This window comes from Mus musculus, chromosome 18 (genome assembly GCF_000001635.26).
Source record: "Mus musculus strain C57BL/6J chromosome 18, GRCm38.p6 C57BL/6J".
Classification (NCBI taxonomy): domain Eukaryota; kingdom Metazoa; phylum Chordata; class Mammalia; order Rodentia; family Muridae; genus Mus; species Mus musculus.
In genome coordinates this window covers 81,259,490-81,273,935 of record NC_000084.6, presented here as the reverse complement: position 1 = coordinate 81,273,935, position 14,446 = coordinate 81,259,490, and the positions used below count along the sequence as shown (strand labels likewise).

The 14,446-nt window shown below is 45.1% G+C and overlaps 1 long non-coding RNA gene across 3 annotated transcripts in view; it reads right to left on the bottom strand.

Moving 5' to 3' along the window:
* Positions 1 to 9,262, bottom strand: part of Gm30192 — a 65,455-nt gene extending 56,193 nt beyond the window's left edge. Inside the window, exons 1-4 of one of the 3 annotated variants that reach the window (XR_877609.1) lie at positions 9,197 to 9,259; positions 8,183 to 8,323; positions 8,015 to 8,089; positions 5,948 to 5,953 (exon numbers count right to left, since the gene is read on the bottom strand). This is a non-coding gene — a long non-coding RNA (predicted gene, 30192). Of the gene's footprint in view, positions 1 to 5,947; positions 5,954 to 8,014; positions 8,090 to 8,182; positions 8,324 to 9,196 lie in introns of all 3 variants that reach the window. The other 2 variants (XR_386392.1, XR_386391.1) reach the window with 2 other exon arrangements.
* Between the last annotated feature and the right edge of the window lie 5,184 nt (positions 9,263 to 14,446).

Here is a 14,446-nt window from a genome sequence, read left to right as displayed (position 1 = left end):
GCCAGGAAGCAGGTGTGGGTGGGTTGATGAGCAGGGGGAGGGGGAGAGGATAGGAGGTTTTCAGATGGGAACCAGGAAAGGGGACAACATTTGAAATGTAAATAAAGTAAAGATATAATAAAATAATAATAATAATAATAATAATAATAATAATAATAATAATAATAAACAAGTTTTCCTCCAAGATGGAAGATTTTAACTTCAAAGGAAACTAATAGATAGCAACCATCTTTTCTGATATTTTGAAGGCATTACTTTCTGCTGTAGCTGGAGTTTGGCTAAGGACTGCTGAACCCTCAGACAGCAATTGTTAATACCAATGAACGAAGAGATGCATCAAATTGATTTTTAAAGGGGTTTGCCTTTTGGCTTAACAAAGGAGTGCATGTACATGACCCCTGTACTCAGAGAACAGTACTGACTCCAGAAAGTGTCAGAGAGTAGATGTGTCCTCTCAGGTAACACGAGCATGGAGCACGTCACTAACTTTACACAGATTTTCAGAACTGGGGGACAAAACTTCTAAGAAGTTTCATTGAATGAGAAAGATACTTGTAGCTTCCCAGAAGATAGGGAAAAAAGAAAGAGAAGAGAAAACAAGAATTAAGATGAGAAGGAAGGGGATGAGAACAAGAGGGAGAGGAGAGATGATAGAAGAGGAAGGCGGGGAGGTTAGTGGGTGGGGGAGAAGAATGGATGGGGGAGGGGTGGGTGGAGGAGCAGGGTGGATGGAGAGGAGGGTGAATGGGGAGGAGGGTGGATGAAGAGGAGGGTGGATGGTGAATATGGATAGGGAAGGTGGATGGGGAGGAGAGTGGATGGGGAGCAAGGTGGATGGAGAGGAGAGTGGATGGGGAGGAGGATGGATGGGGAGGAGATAGATGGGGAGGAGGGTGGATGGGGAGGAGGGTGGATGGGGAGGAGGATGGATGGGGAGGAGATAGATGGGGAGGAGATAGATGGGGAGGAGGGTGGATGGGGAGGAGGGTGGATGGGGAGGAGATAGATGGGGAGGAGGATGGATGGGGAGGAGATAGATGGGGAGGAGAGTGGATGGGGAGGAGGGTAGATGGGGAGGAGGATGGATGAGGAGGAGGGTGGATGGGCAGGAGGGTGGATGGGGAGGAGAGTGGACAGGGAGAAAAGTGGATGAGGAGGAGAATGGATGGGGATGAGGATTAATGGGGAGGAGGGTGGATGGGGAGGAGGGTGGATGGGGAGGAGGATGGATGGGGAGGAGATAGATGGGGAGGAGGGTGGATGGGGAGGAGGGTGGATGGGGAGGAGGGTGGATGGGGAGGAGGATGGATGGGGAGGAGATAGATGGGGAGGAGGGTGGATGGGGAGGAGGGTGGATGGGGAGGAGGATGGATGGGGAGGAGATAGATGGGGAGGAGGGTGGATGGGGAGGAGAGTGGATGGGGAGGAGAGTGGACAGGGAGAAAAGTGGATGAGGAGGAGAGTGAATGGGGATGAGGATTAATGGGGAGGAGGGTGGATGGGGAGGAGGGTGGATGGGGAGGAGGGTGGATGGGCAGAAGTGTGGATGAGGATGGTGGATGAGGAGGATGGCCGGGGAGAAAGAGGAGGAAGAGGAGAAGAGGAGGAAGAGGGAACATGAAAGATGTGAATGATGTAAATTCACCTCCTCTTCTTCTGTTGGACACTTATTTACAAAACTTTACACTGTTGAAACCTGGTATTTCTTTTCTCCAGACACTAAGAGTAGCACATGGGTCTGCATCTAGGTGTTTCTTACTAAATGCAGGACTGTAGAGAAAGCAGCCACTGAGCACTTGTGGGCATGGGGCTGTTTTAAGCCACAATCTCTACCCTGACACATGCTGACTTCTGATAGAGACAGAGATACACCTGTCCAAAGATGAAGGCCCTCCTGCTGCCTACAGCTCAGGGAAGCTGTGTCTCTCTGTGAGAGGGGATGTTTAAGTGCTATCGAAACTTATCAGTCAGTTTTCAAAGCTGAGCCTTCTCCTTTGGGGGGATTATCTGTAATCCTATTAATTTCATACCACGACCCTCTTGGAAGAAATTTCAACTGAACAGCAAAGTTGATCTTGTGACTGTTGTCAATGTTCTTACCATCTGAGACACGGTCACCCTCTGCTAAGAAGGTGTCTGAGCTTTTATACATTTCCTACACAATCAGGACTTTGGTTCAGACCCTACTGCTGTCAAAAAAAGGCAAGAAAATACCAGGAGATTCAGAATCCATGCAGCCAACCTGTCTGTGGGAGCCAGGGAAAATCAGGCTGCGGTTATAACATAAGTAAGTGTCAAGGGAGCAAGCTGTGGTCCCAGGCTCCATTCACCAGAGGGAACACAGGTCTAAGAGGATGGGTCCCATGCACATATGATCAATGGATCAGGCCAACCTGGCATTAGCAGAGCTAACCTCTCAGGTCTCTAGACACCTGACCCTGCATTTAGAGAACCTCTTCAAGTCTTAACTCTGGCCAAGACAAGTTCATCCTGAAAGCCACATGCTGAAGTGGCCTGGTCACAGCTTTGCCTCTGTTGTCTTTCTGATGATCAACAGCTTCCTTCACTATGGAAAGTGCTTACAGGTACCTATCTGCTGTTGTGGATAGCATGGAAGTTTGACAGGCAACAGCCTATGCTGTGCCCTGTCTTCATGGTTCCTAGAGTCTTGTCTCTAAAGCTATGCACCACCTCTTGAAACCTTTGTAAGAAGAAATGAATGACCTTTCAGTCATGAGCACACTATCCAATCTCCAGGTGCACACCCTCCATGTCCTAGACAATGTCTCTCAAAAACTTAGGAGATGCTCTGTGAGCCTTAATGGCTCCCTGTGGAGAGTCTGCAGCTACACAAGGACATGCATGGAATACAAGCAGCAGTGGATGTTCTGGCTTTTCTCTGGTTCCCAAAGTCCCCTTCTAGTTTAGACCCTATTCAGAGCACAGGCTTTCTGAGGCTGTATTTGGAAAGGGCATCCGGTAGAAACTGCTAGCCATGTGGATATGGATTGTTTCTAAAGCTCTGGAAAGCTGGGTTTCCTTCTGTAAGGATGACTCGAGACTGTACTTGGGCACACAAGTACACACTGCATGCAGACTTGTGCATGTAGAATATGCATCACAACCACACACGTGCTGCACAGAAACCCATGTGGAAACATTTCTATGCTAAGCGCCCAAAAGCACACAACCGAACCACCTGATGCAAAGCAGCCACTTGCCACCAAGGTTCTGCTCTCCCCACTGTGAGAGAGGTGAGCAAACGGGGCAGCGTGTTGACTCTGAGATGGAGAAAATTAGGAAATAGAAGAAGAAAAGTATAAAACCAACATGAATTTTCTAACAATGTCAGGAATAGGACGTTTTCTATGTTGACTGTATTTGACATTCTAATTGAACAAATTTTGAAAGTTGACAAGTCAGTATCTGTCCTGTGCATTTTTTTTTAATTTTGCTTGTTCATGAAATCTAAGACCTTGAGAAGTACAGATGAGGACTAATCCCTGATCCTCTGTAATTTTTTTTATCTCCTTGGACTCCTTTGTAAGCTGTTTTTATCCTCTTACAAACATAAATTATACCAGAAAATTGGAGTTCACTTAATTTAAAAATAGAATGTACATGTATTCATTACCATGCCTTCTCTGTCAATGGCATATTAAACTGTAGAAATGTGCTTACAATTACGTGGGCGTGTGTAGAGATGTCTTCTTAAAACTATGATGTCAAACAAAAGTGCCAGGTGAGCCCCCTGCAGACACACATCTCTGGACTGCTCTGAGTCCTATGCTCTGAACAGGAATTCTAGAAAGGAGGAGACTGGAAAAGGGGGTTAGCAGTACCTGGTATGTTCTGACAACACATGACCCTGGATCTTTACCCAGCTCCCCATGTTTACAGCTCCAGTAATATCTTAAAAATATCTCTGTGTGGAAACTAGTTCAGTAGATTTTCTCTACTATTGTCAGAGATTAGAAAGAAAAACAAACAAAGATGTGGCTGCCATCAATAAATCTGTGTTGCACAAAGCAAGCAGATCATTGCTGAAGTTCCTTGGACTAAAGTCAGCTTGTGTGATGGCTAGCATGCTCCCCTTGTGGGCATCAGACCCAGCCCAGGACTGACTGGCAGGAAGCCCTCGGGACATTCCAGGGCCTTGGCATCCTTAGACTGCCTCCACTGACCACCCTGAGTATGGAATTATTTGCTGCATGTAAATCATGTCAAAGGGGTCATTTGGGGACTGCATCATCAGGTTGGGTAGATCACTTCTGTTTGTGAGAGACACCAGAAATCTACCAATCATGTTCTTCCATGGGACAAAGGAAGTCAGAAAAAATGGCAGCAAAAGGAAGAGGTATTTTAAATACTTACAAGACTATTTTTATTATTATTTACAATTTAGAAGAAATAAAGTGTATTGATTAACCAAAATCTATGGGTAATTATTGCACTTGTGTGTTAATGGATGGATGACAGTTCTTCAGAGTAATGTGACATCATAGATGGCAAGTTACCTCATCAGTGTACTGACATTGCTACAAATCTGAATACAATGACATCAGCTGTTGTCCACCAGTGTCAGCACAGGGAACGTGCCACTGAATCAAATATATCACTGACATAGTGCCATCTTATAGTTTTAGCTGCTGTAACCACAACGGCCAACAAAGATAGACATTTGCACAGAAAATCCACAATAGTTACCAAGCATCCAAATTAAATAAGAAGGGTTACCAAGCCTTTAAAAAAAAAGAAAAGAAAAGAAAAGAAAGGAAGGAAGGAAGGAAGGAAGGAAGGGAGGGAGGGAGGGAGGAAGGGAGGAAGGGAGGGAAAAGGGAAAAAAGAAAATGCTCTATTTCTGTCCTAGATTCACTTCTGTTTCTGTTATAAAATACTTTAAAAGTAGCATACAGAAGGAAGAGTTTAGCTTCATAGTTTGAGGTTATATGGTATCCTTTAGTAGAAGCTAAGGCAAGAACTCAAGCAACAAGTTACATCTTAGCTACAGTCAAGCACAGAGAGATATAAATGAGCCTGTGCTACTGTTTGCTTGCTTGCTTTCACTTAGTTTTCTCTACTCTCATCCAGGTCAAAGCCCATCCCATGAAATGGTGCCATCAGCATCAGGAGGTCTTTATACCTCCGTTACCAATAGGTCAACCATCAGCATCAGGAGGTCTTTATACCTCCGTTACCAATAGGGCAACCATCAGCATCAGGAGGTCTTTATACCTCCGTTACCAATGGGGCAACCATCAGCATCAGGAGGTCTTTATACCTCCGTTACCAATAGGGCAACCATCAGCATCAGAAGGTCTTTATACCTCCGTTACCAATAGGGCAACCATCAGCATCAGGAGGTCTTTATACCTCCGTTACCAATAGGGCAACCATCAGCATCAGGAGGTCTTTATACCTCCGTTACCAATAGGGCAACCATCAGCATCAGGAGGTCTTTATACCTCCGTTACCAATAGGGCAACCATCAGCATCAGGAGGTCTTTATACCTCCGTTACCAATAGGGCAACCATCAGCATCAGGAGGTCTTTATACCTCCGTTACCAATAGGGCAACCATCAGCATCAGGAGGTCTTTATACCTCCGTTACCAATAGGTCAACCATCAGCATCAGGAGGTCTTTATACCTCCGTTACCAATAGGGCAACCTCCTCTAGGTAATTCCTCACCAGGATACTTCCCAGTTGATTCTAGGTCACATCAAGTTGACAGTTAAAGCTAACTAGCATAGTTACAGACTATAAGTGAATTCATAGCAATGACAGTGTCAGCTATCAGATAATAATGTGAATCAGCAAGCCAAGTTAATGTATATAATCTTATTGCTTGCAAATATGGGGAAATCTAACACACACTAAAGATGAAAAATCATACAGATGATGACAGAGAACAATTGCTTCAGGGTAGTGATGGCCTATAGGAAACCTCCCACTTGTTAACACCATCCTTAGTGGGAATTTCCCACTCATTAACAAGATCCCTAGTGGGGAAATCATATGTACATACTCATACTCTCCCTCAAGACTGAGCACACTGAGTGTCATCTCTACTGGTCTGGTCAGTGTTTTAACTGAAGTGCTCACCTGTACAAAAGGACAAGAAAATAGACAAAGACTTGGATATGAAAGGAAAATATGAATATGGTTTTTCACCTATGGCATGCCTGTCTATGTAGATGATCCCACAGGGAAAGAAACCCTTCCTGAACTGGAAGGAATACCAAGTTTCAAAAAATGGTGCAAATATGGGAGGTCTTTTACCAACAGTGGTCAACTAGACATGGAAATACCAAATAATGCTGTTCACATGCTCAACAGAGAACAGGGTGAAAACCTAAAAAAGAAGTCAAAATTACAAACACAAACAAAATAAGCCCAAGGTTTCTGTTAATGGATGGATATTTGTCTACTGGAAATTCAATATATCCATATTTCATTTCTTCTCATATGTCCTTATAGATCCAACAAAACAGGACAGGGGGAGGTACTGAACTTCACCTGAACTGTAAGGTCTTAGATATAACACCAGAAGCACAATTGAACATTAAATTTTCTGCTTCGTTAATGACATTGAAGGAAAGAAAAAAAGAGGGGGGAGAAGAGAGAAAGAAAGAAAGAAAGAAAGAAAGAAAGAAAGAAAGAAAGAAAGGAAGGAAGGAAGGAAGGAAGGAAGGAAGAAAGAAAGAAAGAAAGAAAGAAAGAAAGAAAGAAAGAAAGAAAGAAAGGAGGAGGGGGAGGGGGAGGGAGAGAGAGAAGTAAGGTAGAAGGGAGAGTTTCCAAATCTTAGCAGAAAATATTTGTAAAAATGCTTTGCTAATAAGACCTGTATAGAAAATATATTTTTAAAAATCCTAAAATTCAGCAATAAAAACCAAACAGTATAATTTTAAAATTATTCCAAAATTGAACAGATACTTCATCAAAGATGTGCAAATGCCAAAAAAAAGATACTTAAACTGATGCATCAGTAGAGAACTCTAAAATAAACAAGATTCATCCTTCCACAACGATTACCATGCCTCAGATTCACAACACTGACAGCAAAATGCTGGCAAGGACTTAGACCAATGGAATACTCAGGTTGATAGAAATGCAAGGGTGTCAAAAAGCTTGGACACAGTTGGCAGATCCTAACAATGCTCACTTCAACTTTTCCAGTTATCTAGAGATCAAGATCCCTCAGATCTATTCGCTTGATTTTAAAACTTTGTTTTGTGGGCCTGGTTGAGGAGTCTTATACTCCAGAGACTGGGACTGACCTTGCTGGAATACATAACACACTCCTACATGTAGAAGGCAATCAAAAGCTTCCAAGAAACAAAGTAGACTGTCTTGAAAACTGCAGTAGCATTGGATTATAAATACAGGCATCAAATAAAGACTGATATGAATGACCAAAGGGCGGTGAGGAAATCACTGTGCAGAGCATTAAGGAGAACTGCAAATTATGCACGTGTTGTCTCACCATCAGGGAGATGATAGAGGTGACAGATCTTAGACTGGGATTCTAGGGTGGGGGTGCTTTGGAGAGGCACATACATACACACGCACACACCTCTCAGCCAGGTAGCCAAGCATAGTCACGGATCCTGAGTCGGTCTGGACCTTGGTAAGAAGTGAGGAGAATGTTGCCTTCCCCTGGTCACTACCTCCTAAACCTAAAGTGAGAAAACACCAGGCCAACTGAAATTGGAGCATCTCCTGAAAAACGTCTGATGGTGTCTCCCTTATACTGCCAAGGCCGTGGCCTGATAGTCTACCCCTGCCCCAGAGAAGCTGATTCCTCACAGCCTAACTATGGCTGGTACCCACAGAACTTGAAGAGAAACCAAATGTCACAGATCACTCTTTGTCTGTGTCCTCAATGTCTCTTAGGAGACTTCTTTCCCAGCCCTGGTCCTCTAAGGCCAGCTGTCCTTCCATAGCCATGAGCAGGAGCATCACAGGGTGGGTCACTGAATCCTCCATCCCAAGATTCTCTCCTAGACTTAACCATTAGCTGAGCACGTACTGTGTCCAGGAGAGCTGCTCACAGAACACCAATCCAGCTTTAATCACCCAGACAAGCCTGTGGGTCAGAAAGGGAGTAGGGAGCTGGGAAATACTTTTATACAGGGTCATGGGGGGGGGGGGGATAACACACAGGAGTCAGTAGAAATACCTGGATCTCCTTTGAGTAGCTCCAGTTCATCTATTGTTCATCTGTTTGGTTCTGCCTAAATTCATGCCCACAGTGTGTGCTGTGACACTGTTGGATCCACATAGATTGAGGCCCACAGTATGTGCTGGGCTGCAACTTCTCCTGAGGAGATGTAAACAAGAGTGAGAGACCAGAGAAACCATCCCAAACAAGTCTGGCTGAGCGGACCAGCATATTTACTGGAACTGCTGATAGGAATACTGGTGAAGGATTGCTTAGAGGAGCACAGATGCCTCAAAGGTGGCTCTTTCACCCCAAACTCCACACTGGCTTGGGGGTGGCCCAATGCCACATCTTGTGAACCTCCTGTAGGCCTGGCAGACAAGCTAGGCTGGTGGGAGAGCCTTCTCCACCAGCAATTATCAGCACTTACTCGGCAAAGGGTCTTGTTTATCACGTTTCAGTAGCTCACTAGTCCTATGAGTTTTGTTCACTGCCTAAGTCTAAATGGAACAGTTCCATTGGGGACAAAATACCTACGCAACATCATCATTCACTGGTCACTGTCTGAAGAAAGAGGGCTCTGTCCTCAGCTACCTAATTAGTTCTGTCATCCCAGACATAGACTGGCGGTTCCTTGCCACTGCATCTGTGGTCCCCCTGAGACAGGCTGAGAGACCACTGGGGGTGATAAGATGTTGTAGAAAGAAATGTCTACAACAGTCCGATTTCTCCAGGCAAGAACCAGAGAAGAAAGGGAAATGAAACAAGGAGAAAGAGGCCAATTATTAAAAAAAAAAAAAAAAAAAAAAAAAAAAAAAAACGTAGTCACCAAAGCTTAGGAGAACTATTCTATAGAGCAGGTGGTGTTGTAGGGTGCTGTGGCCCTAGACGGGGGCCAACCTAGCATTTGGAGAAGCTATGCTACAGAAAAAGAAACCTTCTCCAAGAACCTTCATCTCGATACTTAAGGACTCAGCTGGTGAGATGGGGCCCACGGGTTGATCTAGCGCCATCCCCTTCCCCCTGAGACACCTGTTTCAGTCAGGTGTTTAAAATGCTGACAGTGACCTTTGGGTTCCTGTTGATGAAACACCTGGTATCAGAACCCTTAGAGGATCCTAAATAAATTGTCAGGTAGAACTCATCCACTATGACATTGCCGAGGGAATATGATCAAGTGATCCACAGATATCTAGAGGAGGAAGGGCCATGCCACCATGCAGAACAGAAGAGGGACCTATGAGAATGCTCTTTCTGGAAGGCAGCTTGATCTCCTTTATAGACAAAGAGCCTTCTGAGTCCCCATCCTGGAAAGAAAATATGACCATAGTCATCTCTTATCATGTAATTATGAAGTGCACCAGCCTGTGAAGAGTCAGTACCTATGGAAGCTTTGGGGGTCTGGCTGCTGAGCCACAGTGGGCCCTGTCTGTGTACTCCTAGCTCTGTGAGTTCAGTAGTCCAGGACTTGGCAGGACTCCAAGAAAAGTAATCATTTTCACTGGAAAAGAAATCAATCTTGAACGTCAGAACCGGTGAGGATTTGTTTGAGATATTTTAACCTAAATTGGCTCATCTCACACTCTGTCTATAAGAGCCCAATGGATGAACTTTGCGGGGGGAGTTGATCCTGCCATCTCAGCTCCTCACCCACAGACCTGGGTGGCCACAGCAATCCATATGGCCCAGCAATCAGAATTGATTAGGAAGTCCTGGAATGGAAGGGCTGGCCAAGAGTGGATCAGCTGCCTGGGCACAGAAACACATGCGGCTTCTGTCCTTAGGGCAGCAGGCATGATTTCAATACTCCCAGACCAGGAGAAGAAAACCAAATAGCCCAAACAACACAAGGAAGGCCCAAACAACCACAGCACTCTAGCCTCTGCCCCAGCCTAGGGAAGTGTCTGTGTAGACAGAATTTCTCCACAGTAATGGGTAGATTACATGTCCTTGTGTCTGCCTGATACAGGACCTCATCAGCCTACTTTGAACTAAAACCAGACTAAGCTAAGTCAACCCATGGTCTCATTGACATTACTGAGCCATCCTCATTTCCAACTGTGCATACAACCTAGACAACTCTCTCTGGAAACACCCTCGTTCTGCATGTCACTGTGATACGCTATCGATGGCTTTATGGGTATAAGCTTAACTGGATGCTCCTGTCAGTTCTCCAAGACAACAATTACTCTGAATGTCCCTAAACACGCTGTTTTTAAAGAGGAAGGCATACCAAGTAGGATTGAGAAGCAAGCCATAAGTCTATCTGGGCGCTTTACCCTTATGGTGCGCAGGACTCAGACCATTGTCAAGGATTCTGACTCAGGGGGTGTACAGGCCAAGCAATGTTTGTGCTCCCTGGGCAGTGTGGACCTCTGGCCCTCAGGTGAGAAAGCTCTGTGCCCATCTTGTTTCTGCTCCCACATACCTTCACTTCAATGTCTGACTTCCTGATGGAAAGGTTCATGGGGCTCTGCAGTGCACGTGTTTCTCCATGTACTGGACATTCATTTCATTAGAACGAGAAAGCAACGAGAAAGCAAGAGTCGTTGAAGAAACCTTCTCTCCAGACAAGCAGGCATGAAATGATTAGCAATCAACCTGAACTTGGTGCTATGAGCAGGGCGCTCCCATCCCATCCCACATGTGGTCTCTGTAGAGAGGCCTTCTGGCTTTCTTTCCTCAGCTGTGACAAAGGAGTGGTAGGCTGGCATGGAAAGCCTTCTGATGCTTCCTTCACTCTGATAGGGCAAACCCGAATCGGTGATGACTCAGCACATCTTAAATCCATTGCACAGGGTGCCTGTTGCACAGGCAACTAATCCGACTTAAGATACAAAGCCTCACTTCTACAGAAGCCTACAGAAGGGACTGTGACCTTGTTTCTTGTTTCAGAAGCCACAGTGCATCATCAGGCTTATTCGCCTTGTGATTAAAGCCCCAAACCTTGCATCCAGCCTTGTTAATGCTTATCTTTGGTCATAGGTGTCCAGCATGAACTATAACTCTTCGGGTCCTCACCCAGGTCCCAGAATCTAAGGCAAGTTCCACTCTGTTGGGATATTTTGAAGGAGTATGAGTGAGTGTATACACAAATCCATATTTAAGTGGTACCGGGCAACAATGGTTACAGTACCTTTGATCTTCACAAGACCACTCAGATCTTAGCCCACTAACCTTTGCTTGCTTCTAACTGTGTTTTAAATTGAAAGTGTGGCCTGCCCTCCTCACCACCAGTGAGTGGTCTGTGGGATGCTCTCTCGGTTTCTGTATGACCATAGTATCCTCTTGCTTCACTTTTGGCCTAAGGCCTTGTGGTCAAGTGGGTCAAGATTTTGCATAAAATTAGTCCTGTGTGTCACTGGCACCCCTAATCAAGGACAAAACATCATGACTTCCAACAACAAATGTTTTCTAAGTTCTGTAACAATCTGAAGTCTCTCCAGAGGTGATAGAATTTGATAGAAGTACAAATGCTGGCCCTACTGGCCATGAGGAATTCATGCATGAGCTGCCCCTGGGGCTTCTCCGGGCTCCACAGGCCTCCACAGCATCCAACTGGAAGACACCCCTGGTGTTCAGAAAATCCCTTTGCATCGTTATCAGTGCTAAACATCTCACTATGCACAAGCCACGTCTGGAAAACAGTCTCAATGATGACGATCTGAAATGCAAGGGACTGTGGAGATGGCTCTGTGGGTAAAAGATCTGAGCTGTGAACACTCCTATAAGAACGCAGAAGGATTTCTGGGGCTTGCAGCCTGTCAACTTAGCCAAACAAGTAACAGGAAAAAAGTAAACAAAATCAAACAACAGTGAGATCATGGTTCAATGAGAGAGTGAGAAACATCTTAGAGGAATGAGATGGAGCACATTAGAGAAGGACACCTAATGCTATTGCCTCCACACATGCATGCATGTGTAAGCATACCTGCACACACACACTTGCACATAAACATGAACACACACCCATGCACATGCATACACATGAATACATGCATGCACACATACACACATGCACAAACACACAAACTCACACATCCATACACATGTGCATGTGCACATACACGCACACATATTATGCACATACGCACGCATGTACACATACACACACATAACATGTACATAAACACGCATGTACACATGCATACATGCACACATACTCACAGAGATGAATGCACTCACACACATACACACGTGTACACACACACGTGCATGCACACATACACACACATACCTACTTGTGCACACATACACATTCCAATGCACCCTGGTATATGTGCTGGCTGCCTTACTGGCTCTGCCCTGTTTTTTCAGCATCTTACTCCATCCTTATGGACCTCTGCCATCTCTCTATTCCTCCTACATTCTTTCACATATTACTATCATCAGAGACTTAGCTGTGTTGTGCATTGATAAACATCAATACTGCTTACCCATGTCCTACTCATTTCCTACGTTCATCTTCTTCCCATATTTTTAGATTAGCTTCCTGTGACCTTATACTTTTGCTAATTCTTACTGCTGTTTAAAATCCTTCCATAGACATGGTAGAGAATGTGTAGTGAATTTTTTGCTACTATGAAGAGGTGAATAGTTTGAGCTAGGTTTACTGGAGCAAAGTGCCTTATGGTAAATATTATCTCTGTCCTGAGTTCAGTCCATGGTCCATGTATGTATTTGTTCTGGCAACCTAGACTGGCCATACTCTGCCTCCCCAACTCAATGCTGTGCTTTTATAATGTTCTAAGTACTTGTCCATCTACTGGCATCCTGAATGCCAAAGCTTGGGAGGACTGGAGGAAACATACACAGAAGTGACCTACTCTTGTGTTTGAGCACAGTTAATTCCCAGGAGAAGGACATATCATTTAATGAAGGAATTTTTAAATCCTGAATGATATGTGCTGTGACGCACCCTCTTTGAAACCATTTTATTTACTGAGTATCTCCCGTGCTTATGTGTTCCAGTTTGGGGGCTCCCATCCTCTGCTTGCCTCACCCCCGCAAGATAGAGGTAGCCTTTAGGGAGTCTGGGAAGGACCGGATGGGGAGACAGGATTCTTGGCTAAGGAGCATGGGTCAGCAGATGTGTGAGTACTCACTTAGATGCTGGTCCTACCGCTGAGGTCTGTGAAGAGAAGCCTGGAGCCCAGCAGCAGAAAGCCACACCCTCCTACTGCCCTAGCACCAAACAGCTCACTAGTTGCTTCTAGATCTGAAGATAACATGAAGGGTACAAGGTAAAATAGTCAAACCTCTTCTCCCTCAGAATCAGAGATGCGTGAAGGAGACTCACATTTACCTTTGGGGGCCACTCATGGAAATCTCTACACAAACCAAAGCATCATTAATTCTGAAAAGGGGAGAGACGATAGTCCCCAAGTGCAGATATTTCTAAATGAGGCTGCATGCTTCCCCAGAGAAGCTTCCAGATAGAATTAGACCAAGGTACCCATACTTCAGTTTTATGGACCAGGGAGAAAGTGCCCATGAGAGGTGGCAAAATGTGTTCCTTCGTGTGGACTTAGAATATGGAGCCTAGAGAGACACGTACCAGCAGGACAGGGAGCAGGCACCTACATATGGGTGTCTCATCTGCTGCTGTGAATGACATGGGACCTTCCAGAATGCCACGGAGGTGTTCTAGGCCCTTGTGGCTAGAACACACCTGCTTTTCATTTGGGGCAGGTCTTTCTGAAAAGTATCATTCTGTACTTGTGTCCACAGGAGAGGAGGGAACTTAGTACAGACCGGCCATGAGTAAAACTAAAGCTATGAACCACAGGGCCTGGGATAGAACTCCTTGAGGAAGTGTAGAGTCCATCTGTCCAAGTAAGCTGCTGGATGGAGCCTCTCAGAGGACAGCCATGCTAGACTCCTGTCTGCAAGCATAACAAGCATCACTCATAGTGCCAGGGGTTGGTGATTACCCATGGGATGGGTCTCTAGTTGGGCTGGTTATTGGTTGACCATTCCCTCGGTCCCTGCATTTCTTATAAACCAGATTACATTGGGGGGTTGAAAGTTTTGTGGTTGGGTTGGTGTCCCTATCACTCCTCTGGGGTTCCTGCCTGGCTACAGAAGATGGCCTCTTCAGGTACCATTATCCCCCAATGCTGTGTCACAGCTAAGGTCTTTGTTTTTTGACAGAAAGGCCAGATTTTAGAAGTGTCTTCTCTCATAAGTAGTGTTTGAAGGTTTCAGAAATGCTGTAGAGAGAGATTCTCAAGAAAAAGGCTTGTCCAAGTTGGCAGAGTGAGTATGAACTGGCCCCAATGA